Source organism: Pan troglodytes, chromosome 12, assembly GCF_028858775.2.
Source record: "Pan troglodytes isolate AG18354 chromosome 12, NHGRI_mPanTro3-v2.0_pri, whole genome shotgun sequence".
NCBI classification, from domain to species: Eukaryota; Metazoa; Chordata; class Mammalia; order Primates; family Hominidae; genus Pan; species Pan troglodytes.
Window position 1 is genome coordinate 52,694,369 of NC_072410.2, and position 16,239 is coordinate 52,710,607.

Here is a 16,239-nt window from a genome sequence, read left to right on the forward strand (position 1 = left end):
GGTGGTATTTTGGTTCTTCCCTTCCTGCCAGAAGTCTCCTTGAGAGAGACTGGAGAGGAGTGTGTGGTCTCAATTAGAACATGAAGAGTAGAGACTGGGGAGAGGTAGGAGTGGGCAGTAATCATAAACAACAGCCACAACAGCATTTAAAAATTACTTTAGGCCAGGCGCAGTGGCTCATACCTGTAATCCCAGCGCTTTGGGAGGCTGAGGTGGGAGGATCCCCTGAGCCTAGGAGTTCGAGGCTGCAGTGAGCCATGATCGTGCCACTGCACTCCAGCCTGGGTGACAGAGTGAGTCCCTGTCTTGGAAAAAAATAAAAATTACTTTAGAAAGTGACACTATAGTGACTTAAGTAACAGAATCCTGTGTGTTTTAGATTATTACTTTTTTTTGTTTTGTGTTTATATGTACACTTCCAATTTTGGTGTAGACAAACACCTTGGCATTATCAGTGACTTGTTACTCTGTTCTCCTCTTCCTGCCTGAGAGACTGTCAAATCAGCACTTATTCTATAAAGTGTCTTTAGATTGATCCATTTCTTTATAATCCCACCCGCCCACGCTAGTTGCTACCTTATTATTTCAGACTTGTGTTGCCATTGCAGCTTACTAACTGGTTTCTCTAATTTCATTTTCTGCTTCATTCATTTTGCATGCTACAACATAAAATCTGCCCTGATCACTGCTTTTATCACCACTATCTGCTCAAGAGCCTACAATGGCTCTTCATTACCAAGCCCACCAAGGTAAAATAATTTTGTCCGGTTTCAGCCCACCCACCATATTCAAGTAACAGGGTGTCTCTTTTTCCGCCCACCTCTTCACTGCTCCTAGCTCCAGGCTGCAGCTTTTGCTCTGTCTGCCCCTCTTTGGAAAATTCATCTGTAAGAGACAGGGAGTGGAGAAATGAGAAATGAACTTTGAGGCTGAATGTCTGAAAATGCAGAATTAGGATTCAAACTCAGATATTCAGCCTCAAAGTTCATTTCTAATTTCTTTATTGAATTCTGGCTTCATTTCTTTGAAAGTAATACAGTAAAAGCATATTGACTTAGACCAGTGACAGAAGGGCTTGAGTTAGTTAAATGAAAAAAAAATTTTTGTGAAGTCATTAGGTTTGTTTATTTTTGGAATTCCATGGTACCTCCACTTGTGTATTCGCTAGCTGATAGAGATCCTGAGAGGAGCTACTTTAATGAGTAGAAAATCAAGAGTCCCTTAAGTCACTTCAGTTTTCCAACTGGCAGTCATACTTATGGGATTAAATTATTTAACTGACTCATTCAGATAGCATAAACACAAAATGTAATTATCTCGTATGAGGAGTCCAGAATCAACAGGGTTAGTGTTAACAGAAATTTTCTTGGAATTGCTAGACTGGTGTCTGCTAAGAATCCTGCAAGGCATCTTGCACCTCAGTGCTTGGTGCATTGTGGGCAGTCAGAAAATGATGGTCGAGTAAATGAGTGAGTGAGTGAAGAACTAGTGGAATCTTTTTCCTTGAGGCATGTTGAGCTGTGTGAAACAGTCTTCCCATAGCCTCACACTGTAGTTTTGCTGGGTTGTTTAGGGACAAGTCATATTGCTCAGATTTTATAGTGAGAGGGAGGAAATGGAGGCACCATAGGACTTTTCTGCTCTGTGAGCTGGTAATTCCACAGAGGAGTGTTTTCAGAACTGGTAAGCTGGTATCACTTGAGTCCCAGTCACTGGATCTCTCCTCCTAAAAGATCAGGCTGCTGAGAGTCCCTGGAACAATTGAGGAGGCTCATGGAGGTGGGAGATTTCCTACTGGCAACCTGGATCTTGCCCAGAGAGGGCCCCTACTTTATAGGTCCGCTGTAGGAGGCTCTTCACCTCCCTTCCTTCTCATTGCTTGGATTCTAAATCCGGAACTTCTCTGGCACATCTCTGGTTTTTGCTTACACAGCCTGGCCCTGCCCTCTGGCTGTATGCCATTTGTGATTTTTAGCCCTGCTGGAAGTTACACTCTCTACAAGGGTAAAGCAAACTGGGAGGTGCTGGTTCTGGCTCCAGGGGGACTGGGGTCTGGGGCCTGTCACCTGGTCCTGCCTGTGTTTCCTGGTGAGTATTCTTGGCCGCCTTTTTACCCTTAGCACACCAACTCAAAGCCCATAATTCTGCCTGGGTAAGGATTAGAAGAGACTACCTTCTTCAGAGGGTCTGTGGGGGCAGGAATGTTAGTGCTTTGGAAGAAGCTCCTGACAGCAACCGCCACATCCTGCCTTGGGAGAATTGTTGGTCTCATATAGATGATCTAACAGTTATATTGGAGGTGTCTGTGGGCAGTGGTATCATACCACAGAAGGATTTCCCACCAGGTTCTTTAAGTATTGGACCTGCTTTTCAAAATAAAATCTGATTTTCTTTTTTTTTTTTTTTTTTTGAGACAAAGTCTCGCTCTGTCGCCCAGGCTCAAGTGCAGTGGCGCGATCCCTGCTTACTGCAACGTCCACCTCCCGGGTTCAAGTGATTCTCCTGCCTCAGCCTCCTGAGTAGCTGGGACTACAGGCATGCGCCACCATGCCTGGCTAATTTTTTGTATTTTTAGTAGAGACGGGGGTTTCACCATGTTGGCCAGGCTAGTCTTGAACTCCTGACCTCAGGTGTTCTGCCCGCCTCGGCCTCCCAAAGTGCTGGGATTATAGGCATGAGCCACTGTGCCCAGCCTGAAATCTGATTTTCAAATGGGTAAATAATGTATGATTATTCGCAGAATATCAGCATGAAAAAATGTTTGAGGGGTTGGGTGCAGTGGCTCACACCTATTATCCCAGTACTTTGGGAGGCTGAGGCAGGAGGATCACTTGAGCCCAGAACTTGGAGACCAGCTCCAGCAACATAGTGAGACCCCTTCTCTATTAAAAAAAACAAAACAAACAAAAACGCTTGAGGTTCCCAAGGCAAATTTTCTTATTTCAGAAATGAGCAAACCTAGGAAGGTCCAGCTAGTGGCAAAGCCATGCCCATGATGAGGAGCTGACACTCAGCTTATATGAAAGGAATTGAAGCAGAGGGGAGCAGGCATGCCTGAGAGTAAGTCTCAGTCTTTCCTGGACGAGCATTTCCCAGGGTATTTTTTGGGTGAGGGAGGAGGCAAATGCATTCCTCCCATAGGAATGCCCTGCTCATTCCCTTCAGACTGGGTAATGCCGACCTCAGTGACTTACCTTAGTTCTTCCAGACTGAAACCAAAATGACACAGTATCATGAGTGTCAGTATTTGAGACTTTTCAAGGCATGTTTCAATGAGTGAAAGCCTAAATTATAGGATATGAATGAGTGAATGCAGCTTTATTAGCTTCAATACATAAGGAAAACTAACATTAAGTTAGCAAAATGACAGTGGAGGTTTTTCAGGTGGCCTGATTTAATGAGTTGATTAGACTGATTTATAATTAAAATTAGCCCTTCTATAGCAGGTGCTTATAAAAGTCCATTTATTCATTTTCAAATATTTATTAACTGCAGAGAGTTCTGTGATAACTTGAATTGAGCCTGCTTTTGAGGAACTTTTGTTCAGTATAAAAATAATTTTACTTGTAGATAGAGTGTTAGGATGTGACAGATATAGACTAATCTGTGGGAATTCAGAGGCAGGAGAGATTGTTTGCAGCTTTTGGGTCTAGGGAGCTAGGTGAGTTTTGTGAAAACAATCTTGTTTTAAAGAACGCTTTAAACAGTTTTGCTTATACTATGGTCAGAGGTAGCATTAATTCAAAGGAGAATCTATTATTCATAGTATTAAAAATTATTGGCTGGGTGTGGTGACTCATGTCTGTAATCCAGCACTTTGGGAGGCCGAGGCGGGTGAATCACCTGAGGTCAGGAGATCGAGACCAGCCTGGCCAACATGGCGAAACCCCATCTCTACTAAAAATACAAAAATTAGCCAGGCATGGTGGTGTGTGCCTGTAATCCCAGCTACTTGGAAGGCTGAGGCAGGAGAATAATTTGAATCCAGGAGGCGGAGGCGGAGTGAGCTGAGATTGTGCCAGTGCACTCCAACTTGTGACAGAGCGAGACTGTCTCAAAAAAAAAAAAAAAACTCATTAATATTATTAAAACTCTGAGTTAATAGCAATACAGTATACTTCTTTTCATTGTGCTTCTTTAATAATCACTAAAACCATTTTCCAAAGAGCAGAACCTTTGGTAAGTAAGAGGAATTCACTCTTTTACTGGATGGTAGCTCTGTAGCTAGTGAATGGGAAGCAAGGATGTGGACCCAGTCAGGGAAGCCGTACTTTCAAGAAGCTTGTCTGTAAAATGAGAAAAGTTAGTGAAAGGAAGACATGGGATGTAGAGAGGGCTATTGATTTACATTTTGAGACCCAAGCATGTCCTTTTGCTGTGGAGAAAGAGCTAGATGAGAGGGAGAAGTTGAAGATAGGAAAAATAAACAAACACTTTGAGGGGCTGAAGTGGAGGATCACTTGAGCCCAGGAATTTGAGAACAGCCTGGGCAACATGTTGAGACCCTGTCTCCACAAAAAAATTAAAAAATTAGCCAGACATGGTGGCATGCACCTGTAGTCCCAGTTACTTGGGAGACTGAGGTGGGAGGATCGCTTGAGCCTGGGAGGTCGAGACTGCAGTGAGCTGTGATCATGCTACTGTACTCCAGCCTGGGCCACAGAGTGAGACCTCGTCTCTAAAATAAATAATAATTAATCCAAAATAGAAATAAAAATTGTTGAGCAAGGCCCCTGGGGAGAAGGGGTTACTAAATCCTGAGTACTGGCAGAGAGATTAAACTTGAGCTGAACAAAAGACAGGGCTACCACTGAGATTAACATCATTACCACCACCTAATCTGTGGGAATTCAGAGGGGGGAGAGATTGTTTCCAGCTTTTGGTTCTAGAGAACTAGGTGAGTTTTGTGAAAACAGGATTGTTTTAAAGAATTCTTTAAACAGTTATGCTTATACTGTGGTCAGAAGTAGCATTAATACAAAGGAAAATCTATTATCATTCATAGTATTAAAAATTATTGGCCGGGTGCAATAAAGCACCCTTTATTGCTTTCCTATTTTTTGCCAACACTCTGCTGAACATTTTTTTTAAACAAGGTCTCTGTTGCTCAAGCTGGAGTGCAGTAGTGCAATTATAGCTCACTGCAGCCTCCATCTCCTGGGCTCAAGTGATCCTCCTGCTTCAGTCTCCTGAGTAGCTGGGGCTACAGGCATGCACCACCATGCCCAATCAAGTTTTTGTATTTTTTGTAGAGATAGGGTTTTTCCATGTTGCCTGGGCTAGTCATGAACTCCTGAGCTCAAGCAGTCTGCCCGCCTCAGCCTCCCAAAGTGCTAGGATTATAGGCATGAGCCACTGCACCCGGCCATTTTAAAAATTTTTAGTAGAGATGAAGTCTTACTCCGTCGCCCAGGCTGGAGTGCAGTGGCACAATCTCGGCTCACTGCAACCTCTGCCTCCTGGGTTCAAGCGATTCTCCCACCTCAGCCTCCCGAGTAGCTGGGACTACAGGTGCGTGCCACCACGCCTGGCCAATTTTTGTTTTTTAGTAGAGACAAGAGTTTCACCATGTTGGCCAGGCTGGTCTCGAACTCCTGATCTCAGGTGATCCACCTGCCTCGGCCTCCCAAAATGTTGGGATTACAGGCTTGAGCCACTGCGCCCAGCCTGGTCTTGAACTTCTGAGCTCAAAGAATCCTCCCATCTTGGCCTCCTAAAGTGCTGGGATTATAGGTGAGAACCACTGCACTTGGCCGAGCATTTTTTTTTAAAGATTTAAATTTATTCATATTTTTTAGAGACAGGGTCTTACTGTGTTGCCCAGACTGTCTTCAGAGTCCTGGACTCAAACAATCCTCCTGCCTCGGCCTCCCAAGTAACTGGGACTACAGACGTGCCATCATGCCAGGCCCTTTTAGGCACTTTTAAATTTCATTTGATGGGGCAAGGGATGTAATTGGGCAGAGGGATTTGGTAAGATTCTGCGAGACAGAAAGTTGGAGTTTTCTTCTTTTGGGCTTTGATTTCTGTGGGCAGAAGTTGAGGTCATCTGCTGGGAGTGGGCAGAGTGGTATGGTTTTTAAAAGCTGCTGTAGGAGGACACCTGAGCTGTGCTGAAGACCCAGCTAACATTGGAGATGATGAATTTTAGAGAAAGTAGCCCTCATGACTTCATGGTTGCTTTAGCAGCACAAAGCAACTTGGGATTAAAACAAAGGAGGACATTTGTGTTCAGATAGTAGCTGTGTTTTGTGGGGCAAATGGAAGACATGGAATAAGGGGGTCTAGGGTATCGGTAGGAGAGTGGTTGGCCTCTAGCTGGCTAGAGAAAGAAATGAACCCAGGAGAGGAGTGATAGGTGGCATATTATGATAGGGAGTGGGGCTGTCAAGGGGCTGGAAATCCCAATGAAGTTGAAGAACAGAAGCTGTAGAAGTAAAAACAAGGAGAGGCAGAAATATAGAAGGCCATGACCAGGCAAAGGGTCTGACTTGAGGTGGAAAGGCATACTGTGCCTCAGAGGCCAAAGTCCTTGATGACCAGAAGGTCTGCAGATGATAGCAGTGAGGAAGAGTGTAGTTGTTTGGCATGAGCCTCAGCAAAGGAAGGATTTTTTGTAGGAATAATGGCTTCAGAGTAGCACCGAGGCTGGGCGTGGTGGCCTACGCCTGTCATCCTAACACTCTGGGAGGCTGAGGTGGGCAGATCACTTGAGGTCAGGAATTCGAGACCAGCTTGGCCAACATGGTGAAACCCTGTCTCTACTAAAAATACATAAATTAGCCGGGCATGATGGCTGGCGCCTATAATCCCAGCTGAGGCAGGCAAATCACTTGAACCCAGGAGGTGGAGGTTGCAGTGAGCCAAGATTGCGCCACTGCACTCCAACCTGAATGACAGAACAAGACTCCATCTCAAAAAAAAAAAACAACAAAAAAAAAAACGTAGCATTGAGGCGAATGTCTGTTTCTCCTCCTTGTGGGGTGTTTTTTTTTTTGGACAGGGTGTTGCTGTGTCTCCCAGGCTTGGCACAATCTTAGTTCACTGGAGCCCCGAACTCCAGGGCTTCTTCTAGTATTGCTAGGTCCTGAAGAATGATTTCATGGCATGACTTTCATTTTCCAGAAAACAAGTTAAATGAGTATCAAGTTTCAGCTAGAGGGAAGGTGGCTAGGACCACCTTTCAGGCTTGCTTTCTGTACTGCCTGTCTAAATAATGTAGAGTCTTAATGGGGCCTGGGGTGTTCTGGCCAAGTAGGACAAGCTCCACAAAGTCCTGGACCTTCCTTTGCAGGTAACAGGCGCCATGAACTCTTGGGGGAAAAACCTGTGGCCCTCTTGCAGGCAAAATCCCATTTGGCTGCTAGGATTTTTTAACTGTTTAGGATCAGATTGAGCCTGAGCCAATGCTAATCATCTGTGAGAGGCTGAATGGAAGCTTTTAAAAAGGTTTCTTGCTTAGAACTCTAGGAGTCAATGGACTCTTGAGCCTTTCTGTTCCTTTGGGGTCTGAAATTTATTTTTCTTGAGCTGTATTCAGTCATCAGCTTCACAGTGACAGCAGAAAATGCCCTAAAAAGTCCACATAGTTTGAAAGAGTCTGGAAATACTCAGATAATTGTTCACAGAGATGTTTTTGAATTTTCAGTGGTTCAGGATTCTTTCAACATTGTTAATTCATGACCCCAAACATTTAAAAAGCAACTTCCAAATTACTCAAACAAATACATTAAAATCTTCACAATTCTTTTTACCCCTTTTTACCTTGACGCATTTTTACCACCACTCTGGCTGTAAAACCAGATGTGAACAGCTCAGAAAATGATTGCCTAAACAGCCATTTCACCACAGGAACCTAAGCAAAAGAGGCTGTTTGGATCAGAGCTTGGGGTGCACTGCTCCTGTCTCTGTACTTCTTTTTTTTTTTTTTTCTTTGAGAGGGAGTCTCGCTGTCATGAAGGCTGGAGTGCAGTGGCACAAATCTCGGCTCACCGCAACCTCCACCTCCCAGGTTCAAGCAATTCTCCTGCCTTAGCCTCCCAAGTAGCTGGGACTACAGGTGTTCACTGCCACACCCAGCTAATTTTTGTATTTTTAGTAGAGATGGGCTTTCACTATGTTGACCAGGCTGGTCTTGAACTCCTGACCTCAGGTGATCCACCCACCTCAGGCTCCCAAAGTGCTGGGATTACAGGTATGAGCCACCCCACCTGGCCGTCTCTGTACTTTTAAATAGTTTGTAATGGGTTTTGCTACATAAAAATGAGAAACTTCTATCTGACAAAAGTCATTATAAACAAAGTTAGAAGACAGCCAATAGGTTGGGAGAAAATTTTTGCGATATATATATAGTAGACAATATAGGCTAATATCTATAAAGAGTTTATACAAATCTTAGACAAAGACAAACCTTGGTAGAAAATGGGCAAATACAAAGAATAAGAAAAAGACAAACCTTGGTAGAAAATGGGCAAATACAAAGAAGTGCTTACCCTTGAGCACAGAGTTCTCTAGACAAGGATGTTTATTGCAGTGGTAAATATCTACAAGTAGGTGTAGTATGAAATACCATGTGGCTGTTAAAAGATGGAAGCAGCTTTCTGTATCAGTGAAAAAAGCGAGTGAGGAAAAATATGGATAGAATGTTCTCATTTGTTTTTTATTTTTAAATTTAATTTTATTTTTTGAGACGGAGTCTTGCTGTTGCCCAGCCTGGAGGACAATGGTGTGATCTTGGCTCAACTTCTGCTTCCTGGGTTCAAGTGATTCTCCAGCCTCAGCCTCCTGAGTAGCTAGAACTACGGGTGTGTGCCACCAAGCCCCGCTAATTTTTGTATTTTTAGTAGAGATGGGGTTTCTCCATGTTGGCCAGGCTGGTCTCAAACTCCTGACTGCAAGTGATCCACCCACCTTGGCCTCCCAAAGTGCTGGGATTACAGGCCTGAGCCACCGCGCCTGGCTTAAATTTCTTTTTAGAGACAACATCTTGCTTTTTCATTCAGGCTGGAGTACAGTGGTGCCATCATAGCACACTGCAGCTTCCAACTACTGGCTTCAAGCTATCCTCCCATCTCTGCCTCTCAAAGTGTAATCTCACGATTTGGGATTACAGGCATGAGCCACCATGCATGGTCCCCATTGATGGGTACATTGATTGATTGATTGAGACAGGGTCTTCCTCTGTATCCCAGGCTGGAGTGCAGTGGTTCAATCATAGCTCACTGCAGCCTTGATCTTCCAGGCTCAAGTGATCGTCCCGCCTCAGCTTCCTGAGTAGCTGGGACTACAGGCTCACATCATCGTGTCTGGCTAATTTATTTTTATTTTTAGTAGAGATGAGGTCACACTATGTTGCTCATGCTGCTTTTGAACTCAATCAATTCTTCTGCCTCAGCATCCCAAAGTGCTGGGTTTACAGACATTAGCTACCTTGTCTGGCACCCATTTATTAAAAAAAATATATAATTATTTGATTTAGAATGTGTATATTGGGCTGGGCACAGTGGCTTATCCCTGTAATCCCAGCACTTTGGGAGGCTGAGGTGGGTGGATCTTTTGAGCTCAGGAGTTCAAGACCAGCCTGGGCAATAAAGAGAGACTCTGTCTCTACTACTGAGCCAACTGAGGTGGGAGGATAGCTTGATCCTAGCAGGCAGAGGTTGCAGTGAGCTGAGATCATATGACTGCACTCCAGCCTGGGCGACAGAGCCAGACTCTGTTTCCAAAAAAAAACAAAACAAAAACATATAACCTGTTTTAAATTTTAACTTTTTTTTTTTTTCTTTTTTCGAGATGGAGTTTTGCTCTTGTCACCCAGGTGGAGTGCAATGGCGCAATCTCAGCTCACTGCAACCTCCGCCTCCCAGGTTCGAGTGATTCTCCTGCCTCAGCCTCCCAAGTATCTGGGATTACAGGTGCCTGCCACTACACCTGGCTAATTTTGTATTTTTAGTAGAGATGGGGTTTCACCATTGTTGGCCAGGCTGGTCTCAAACTCTTGACCTCAAGTGATCCTCCCGCCTCGGCCTCCCAAAGTGCTGGGATTACAGGTGTGAGCCACCGTGCCTGGCGCCTGTTTTAAATTTTATTTGTGGGTGCCTTTAGGTTAAAATTTAAGGCTGTGTTTTTCTTTTTTTTTTCGAGGCAGAGTCTTGCTCTGTCACCCAGGCTGGAGTGCGATGGTGCAGTCTTGGCTTACTGCAACCTCTGCATCCCAGGTTCAAGTGATTCTCCTGCCTCAGCCTCCCAAGTAGCTGGGATTACAGGCACCCACCACCACCCCTGGCTGATTTTTTGTATTTTTAATAGAGACAGAGTTTTGCCGTGTTGGCCAGACTGGTCTTGGAACTCCTCAGGTGATCCACCCGCCTCTGCCTCCGAAAGTGCTGGGTTTACAGGCATGAGCCACCGCACCTGGACAAGGCTGTATTTTACTAATTATGATCTTAATGAATGAAATGTTAACCTTTGATTTTCTTTTATGTAAGATAAAAGACTTATTCCCCATCCTCGCATCCTCACCTTCCTCTTTTTTTTAGTTTAATCTTGTATTATAAATTCTAGCCCTTGGAAAAGATTTAGAGAACTCTCACTACCCTTCTGTTCCCACGGACTAAAAGGATTCCTTTTTTAAAAATCTTAATTTTTATTTTCATTTTTATTTTTATTTTTTTGAGACATGGTCTTTCTTGTTCTCTCGTCTAGGCTGGATTGCAGTGGTATGCTCACGGCTCACTGCAGCCTCAACCTCCCAGGCTCTTGTGATCCTCTTGCCTCAGCCTCCAGAGTAGCCAGGATTCCAGGTGCACACCACCACGCCCAACTAAGCTAATTTTAAAATCTTCTATAGAGACGAGGTCTCACCGTGTTGCTCTGATTGGTCTCCCAACTCCTGGGCTCAAGCAGTCCTTCTGCCTCAGCTTCCCGAAGAGCTGGGTTTACAGGCGTAAGCCACTGTGCCTAGCCTAAAAGGATTCCTGAGGGAGGCTGCTAGGCCATGATGTCTGCAGTTGCACTTTTTGGTATGATGAATAATGGAATTCAAAGTTCAGGTTCCTTCTTTCCTAGGATTTCCTTACTTTTGGTATGTACAGCCGTGCAAGAGCCTCTCTGCCCCTGCCTTTGTTGCAGTTGGAGGGGCTGGGGCCTCTGCATAGGAGGCCTTGCTTGCTTCATCTCCTTCAAAAGGGAAGATAAACCTGAGTGGCCCAGGAAGGCAAGGTTTAGAGCTGACCTCAGTCATTGGAGGAAACCTGTCCCTCACATTTGTCCTTGCCTCTCTTTTGGAGAGGCCCCTCAGCTGGTTTTAATCTTGGTCTCAGACCCCCATCAACCTAGGTGAGTGGAGTACTTTAAGCTCACTCTAATTCTGCCTATTTCACTGGGATTTGAGGCTTCAAAGCTACAGTCTAGAAACAACAGGGATTCTATCATAAGGTGGCACAGGGACAGCAAGTCCTTTCTCTTTTAAAGATAGACAGTGTTGGCCAGGCGCGGTGGCTCACGTTTATAATCCCAGCACTTTGGGAGGCCGAGGCGGGTGGATCTCTTGAGGTCAGGAGTTCAAGACCAGCCTGGCCAACATGGTGAAATCCCATCTCTACTAAAAATACAAAAATTAGCTGGGTGTGGTGGCGCATGCCTGTAGTCCCAGCTACTCGGGAGGCTGAGGCTGGAGAATCACTTGAATCTGGGAGGCAGGGGTTGCAGTGAGCTGAGATCACGCCATTGCACTCCAGCCTGGGCAACAAGAGCGAAACTCCGTCTCAAAAAACATATAAATAAATAAAAGATAGCCAGTGTCTTAGGGACAGAAGCATTGCTTTCCTTTTTTTTTTTTATGAGATGGAGTCTCGCTGTCGCTTAGGCTGGAGTGCAGTGGCACGATCTCGGCTCACTGCAGGCTCCACCCCCCGGGGTTCACGCCATTCTCCTGCCTCAGCCTCCCGTGTAGCTGGGACTACAGGCGCCCACCACCTCGCCCGGCTAATTTTTTGTATTTTTAGTAGAGACGGGGTTTCACCGTGTTAGCAAGGATGGTCTCGATCTCCTGACCTCGTGATCTGCCCGCCTCGGCCTCCCAAAGTGCTGGGATTACAGGCGTGAGCCACCGCGCCCAGCCAGCATTGCTTTCCTTAATCACATTCTCAGTGTCAGAAGACTGCCAGTGAGTGTATGGGAATTGTTTCAGGCTTGTTACATAGGCTTTACTTAGAGCTGGAGAGTTGATATAGAGAGATATAATAGAAATTTATTTAAAACAAAAAATGGCTGTGGCCAGTTCTTCTTCTAAAGAGGGGTGGCTTAATTCGTATTCATAGGGGAAAAAATTATTCCATTCCCTTTACCACTACAGAATGGTAGTGGTGAGTGAAAGTTCAAAACTTCTTTTTGTTCCTCGGTGCTGATCAAGGGTAGAAAAGATAGAACCTGGAGTGGATGGTTCATACTATGGGTGACTCCAGCTATGGGTCATTGGAAGTCAGAGAAAAGGGAGTGGAGAGCTAAGTTGTTCTGAATAATATAAGGGGGATTTCTCTCCCGCCCTATTACACAAACACAATGTGAGAAGCATTTGAAGAGGATAAAGGGGCCAAGCAGTGTGGTAATAACCCCTCAGTCTTTTCATACCTTCAGGAAAGTCTGATGGGCACACAGTGTTTTGAGTGAGTGCATATATATGTGTGTGTGTGTGTGTTTTCTGTTTGATAAAGCATGGAAAAGGGGGACTGAGTCCTGTATCTGGGACAGCTTAGAGCAGAGGAAGAGATCCGCCTCAGGAGGTGAGAAGTGAGTGAGATAAGAAGTCCAGCAAGAAATGGAGTCAGAGCCAAAGGGACTATGAAGAGCATTAGCTCCTGGGATTTGCAGAAATTCTGGGAAGGCCTTTGGACTTCTCATAGAACTTGGGATAGGGAGGTTCAGGGAGTTTTTAAAACATGCCCAAGGACAGGGTGGTTGTAGCTGATATCTGATTGCTGTAGTGCTGTGTAACTCATACAGTGTTTAACAGTGGTCCCCAAGATCCTGCTCTGTGTATGCTTCAGGAACCATCATGTTATTCCTCTCTCTATTCAGACTCCAAAGGGGGACAGCAAACTTCCCAACAAAGGACTTTGTTATACTCTTCCTGCCTTATGAGTTACACAGAACCTGAGGATGCTAGTTAAAAAAGTCGGAGAGCTGCAGCCTCCTCAGCCACACCATTGCTGAGTAGGATATATCATTAGGGGTAAAGAGGTTGGGCAAAGTCTTACACAAAGTCTTGGGACTTGAAGACTGCTCTCAGCAAGGACCTAAGCAAAATAAATTTTTTTGAGATAGGATCTCACTCTGTCACCCAGGCTGAAGTGCAGTAGTGCAATCATGGCTTACTGTAGCCTTAACCTCCTGGGCTCAAGCAATCCTCCTGCCTCAGCCTCTTGAGTAGCTGAGACTACAGGTGCATACCACCATGCCCAGATCATTTTTTTTTTTTTTTTGTAGAGACCAAGTCTTGCCAGGTTGCTTAGGCTGATCTCGAACTTCTGGTGCTCAAGCAGCCCTCCCGTGTTAGCCTCCCAAAATGCTGAGATTATAATTGTGAGCCACCACACTTGGTCTTAAGCAAATATTAACTCCAATCACTATCCTAAGCCAAGGTGTCTGAGCAGCTGAGGGAGGCCCAGAGTGAATGCAGCTAGTGCCACACTGAACAAAACACTCTTGCTCATTCCTTAGGGAGGAGGACCTGGTTGATAGAAGAATTTATCTCGTAGTCTTAACATCCACTGTAATTCCAAACTTTGAGGACGATAGAGATCAGTGGGCTTTGACTGCCCAGCATGCAGTCTCCATTCTTAGGTAAGAACACTTTGATTTTCCTTTTGGGGACCACATCCTTCCCCACTCTCAGACCAGATTCTGGTGGGATAAGTCCCTTGGAGGACACATGACTGCGGTCAGAGAATAGCAGTTGACGTGGGCATGGTTCCAAATCCAGGCCAATCACGACTCTGGATTTCTGTTGGAACTGTTAAGAAAGTGACCTCATTTCTTTTCCAGGTGGGTTCCCAAGCCTGTAAAATGTAAGCCTTATGCTGCTGAGGGCCATCTTGCCACCCTGAGGGAAACGCTGCCTGAGAATGAAACCAGCATAAGTAAAAGCTGAGCTGTGAGATGGAGCAAGATGAAGGCCACATGACATCTTTGGAGCACCTGGATCTAACTGTGCCTTAAGCTAGTCTAACCCTGAACATTTCATCATTTCATTGACATGAGCCCAGGTTTTCTTTTTTTTTGGATGGAGTCTTGCTCTGTCGCCCAGGCTGGAGTGCAGTAGCTCAATCTCGGCTCACTGCAAGCTCCACCTCCCGGGTTCACGCCATTCTCCTGCCTTAGCCTCACAAGTAGCTGGGACAACAGGCGCCCACCACCACTCCCAGCTAATTTTTTGTATTTTTAGTAGAGACGGGGTTTTACCGTGTTAGCCGGGATGGTCTTGATCTCCTGACCTCATGATCCGCCCGCCTCGGCCTCCCAAAGTGCTGGGATTACAGGCGTGAGCCACTGCACCCAGCCCTCAGGTTTTCCCTTTTTTTACCCCTCCTTTTGAAAATTTGATTTGGAATTTTGCCACCTGCAGCCAGAAGAGTTTTAACTAATCAGTGCCATACATTTTATATAGTTCTCCTTGCAAAATGTGGATCAGCCTTTCTCAGCAAATCCTTTGTCATAAAGTGCTGAATTGTAAGTTTGTCATGAGAATCACATGAGATCATGCATGTGAAGAACCTGGCATTATCCTCCTCATAGAAAAAAACCAGTAAATATTAACTACAGGAAGCAAGGAAGGAGTGGGGTGAGGGGAAGAAGAAGGGGTACTGATTTAAAAGAACCCTGGAGTCCTAAGGATAATCTAGGAACCCTCAGACCCAATCTGATACCCCTATTCTAAATGCTCCTAGTGCCCTGTACCTTCCCCTCATAAGCCTTCATTATCATTGTAATGATATGTTTATGTAATATTTTGATGAATGTCTCTCCTTCACTGACCTAGCAGTTCTAGCAGGGCAGTGATTTTGCTGTGTTGCATCCCCAGCACCTAGTCTGGTATGTGGCATTCAGCATATGTTTATTGAATGAATGGCCATGTGGTTATTCGGATCCTCCTTGATTATTGGGGTTAGGATTGTGGCAGAAGTGGCAAAATCAGGGAGAGTAGTCCCTGTCCCCTCTGTATCTTATACACTGCCCACACTCCCAACACACATACACATACAGAGAATTTTGTCTCAATTAGATAATTAACTTCTGCTTGGTTGTAAACCAAACCACTGGTTCTTAAACTTTCATTGGATCATTTTATTGAAGAATTAAATAGTGTGGTTCTGGCCTAATGTCTGGAAAGCCTTGCAGAGGAGTGGGTTAGGTCTTTGTGATAAACAGGCAGCCTTCCCTGCTCCTGTGTCTTTATAAAATCTATTTAACTGGAGTAGTCCACCCTCCCTCAGGCTCTTACAGGAATATGTTGGAGGCTGTAGGAAGGTGGGAAACCGAGAGGGAAAGGACTGGGCCGCTGGAGACTTCACTCACTCCCTAGCAAGAAACAAAAGCAGTAAAAGGTGGCCCGAGGACAACCTGAAGCTCACTCCTTCAGCACTTTTGGCTGGAGGTCACTTGTTGGAGCCCCACTCAGAGCTCAGCACACCACCCCACCAGCAGCCTCCTCCTCCCAGCTGAGGCTGCATTTCATCCCTTCCCCCAGCCTGCTTTCCCTGAGATAGGGGAGTGTTTCCCAGGGCCCATGTGACTTCCACTGGCAAGTGACGATTACCAATGGTTTACTAGTCAGTGAAACTACCAAAGGCTTTTGTGCTGTAGTAATCCTTTTCCTGTTTAAAACTCTGGGGATTTTCTAATGTTGCCAATAGTTTTTCAAGTCAGCAATTACTGTGTGGATTATGTAATGGCTCGGTATTAAAAATAGAAAAGACTGGAGTTTGCATCTATTTTAACCAAATCTTGAAAACAGAGCAAAGGGAGGGGAAGGGTGGAGAGGGAGAGACCAGAGGAGGAGGGAGAAAAAGAGATCATGTGACTGGATAAGACAGCTCACAATTCACTGTGCCTTTCTCCCACCATTTGTGGCCCAAGGACCTGTACTCCCTCCTCAGCCTCCTCTAGGGAGGGGTCCTTGATGAGAATTCTGAGGACACAAGACCCCTTGTGGATATTTCTTAGCTCAGCCTTGGTGTGCTT

The 16,239-nt window shown here is 45.2% G+C and overlaps 1 protein-coding gene across 27 annotated transcripts in view; it reads left to right on the top strand.

Moving 5' to 3' along the window:
* ASPRV1 (aspartic peptidase retroviral like 1) overlaps positions 1-16,239 on the top strand; it is a 136,227-nt gene that overhangs the window by 49,115 nt on the left and 70,873 nt on the right. For 9 of the 27 annotated variants that reach the window (XR_010149407.1, XR_010149391.1, XR_010149399.1 and 6 more), the window contains 2 exons: positions 13,720-13,842; positions 14,044-15,978. The exons of 13 other annotated variants lie outside the window; for them this stretch is intronic. The gene's annotated coding sequence lies outside the window, so the exon portion shown is untranslated. Of the gene's footprint in view, positions 1-10,704; positions 10,803-13,719; positions 13,843-14,043; positions 15,979-16,239 lie in introns of those variants that run through there. 5 more of the 27 variants (XR_010149400.1, XR_010149406.1, XM_063789754.1 and 2 more) reach the window with 4 other exon arrangements.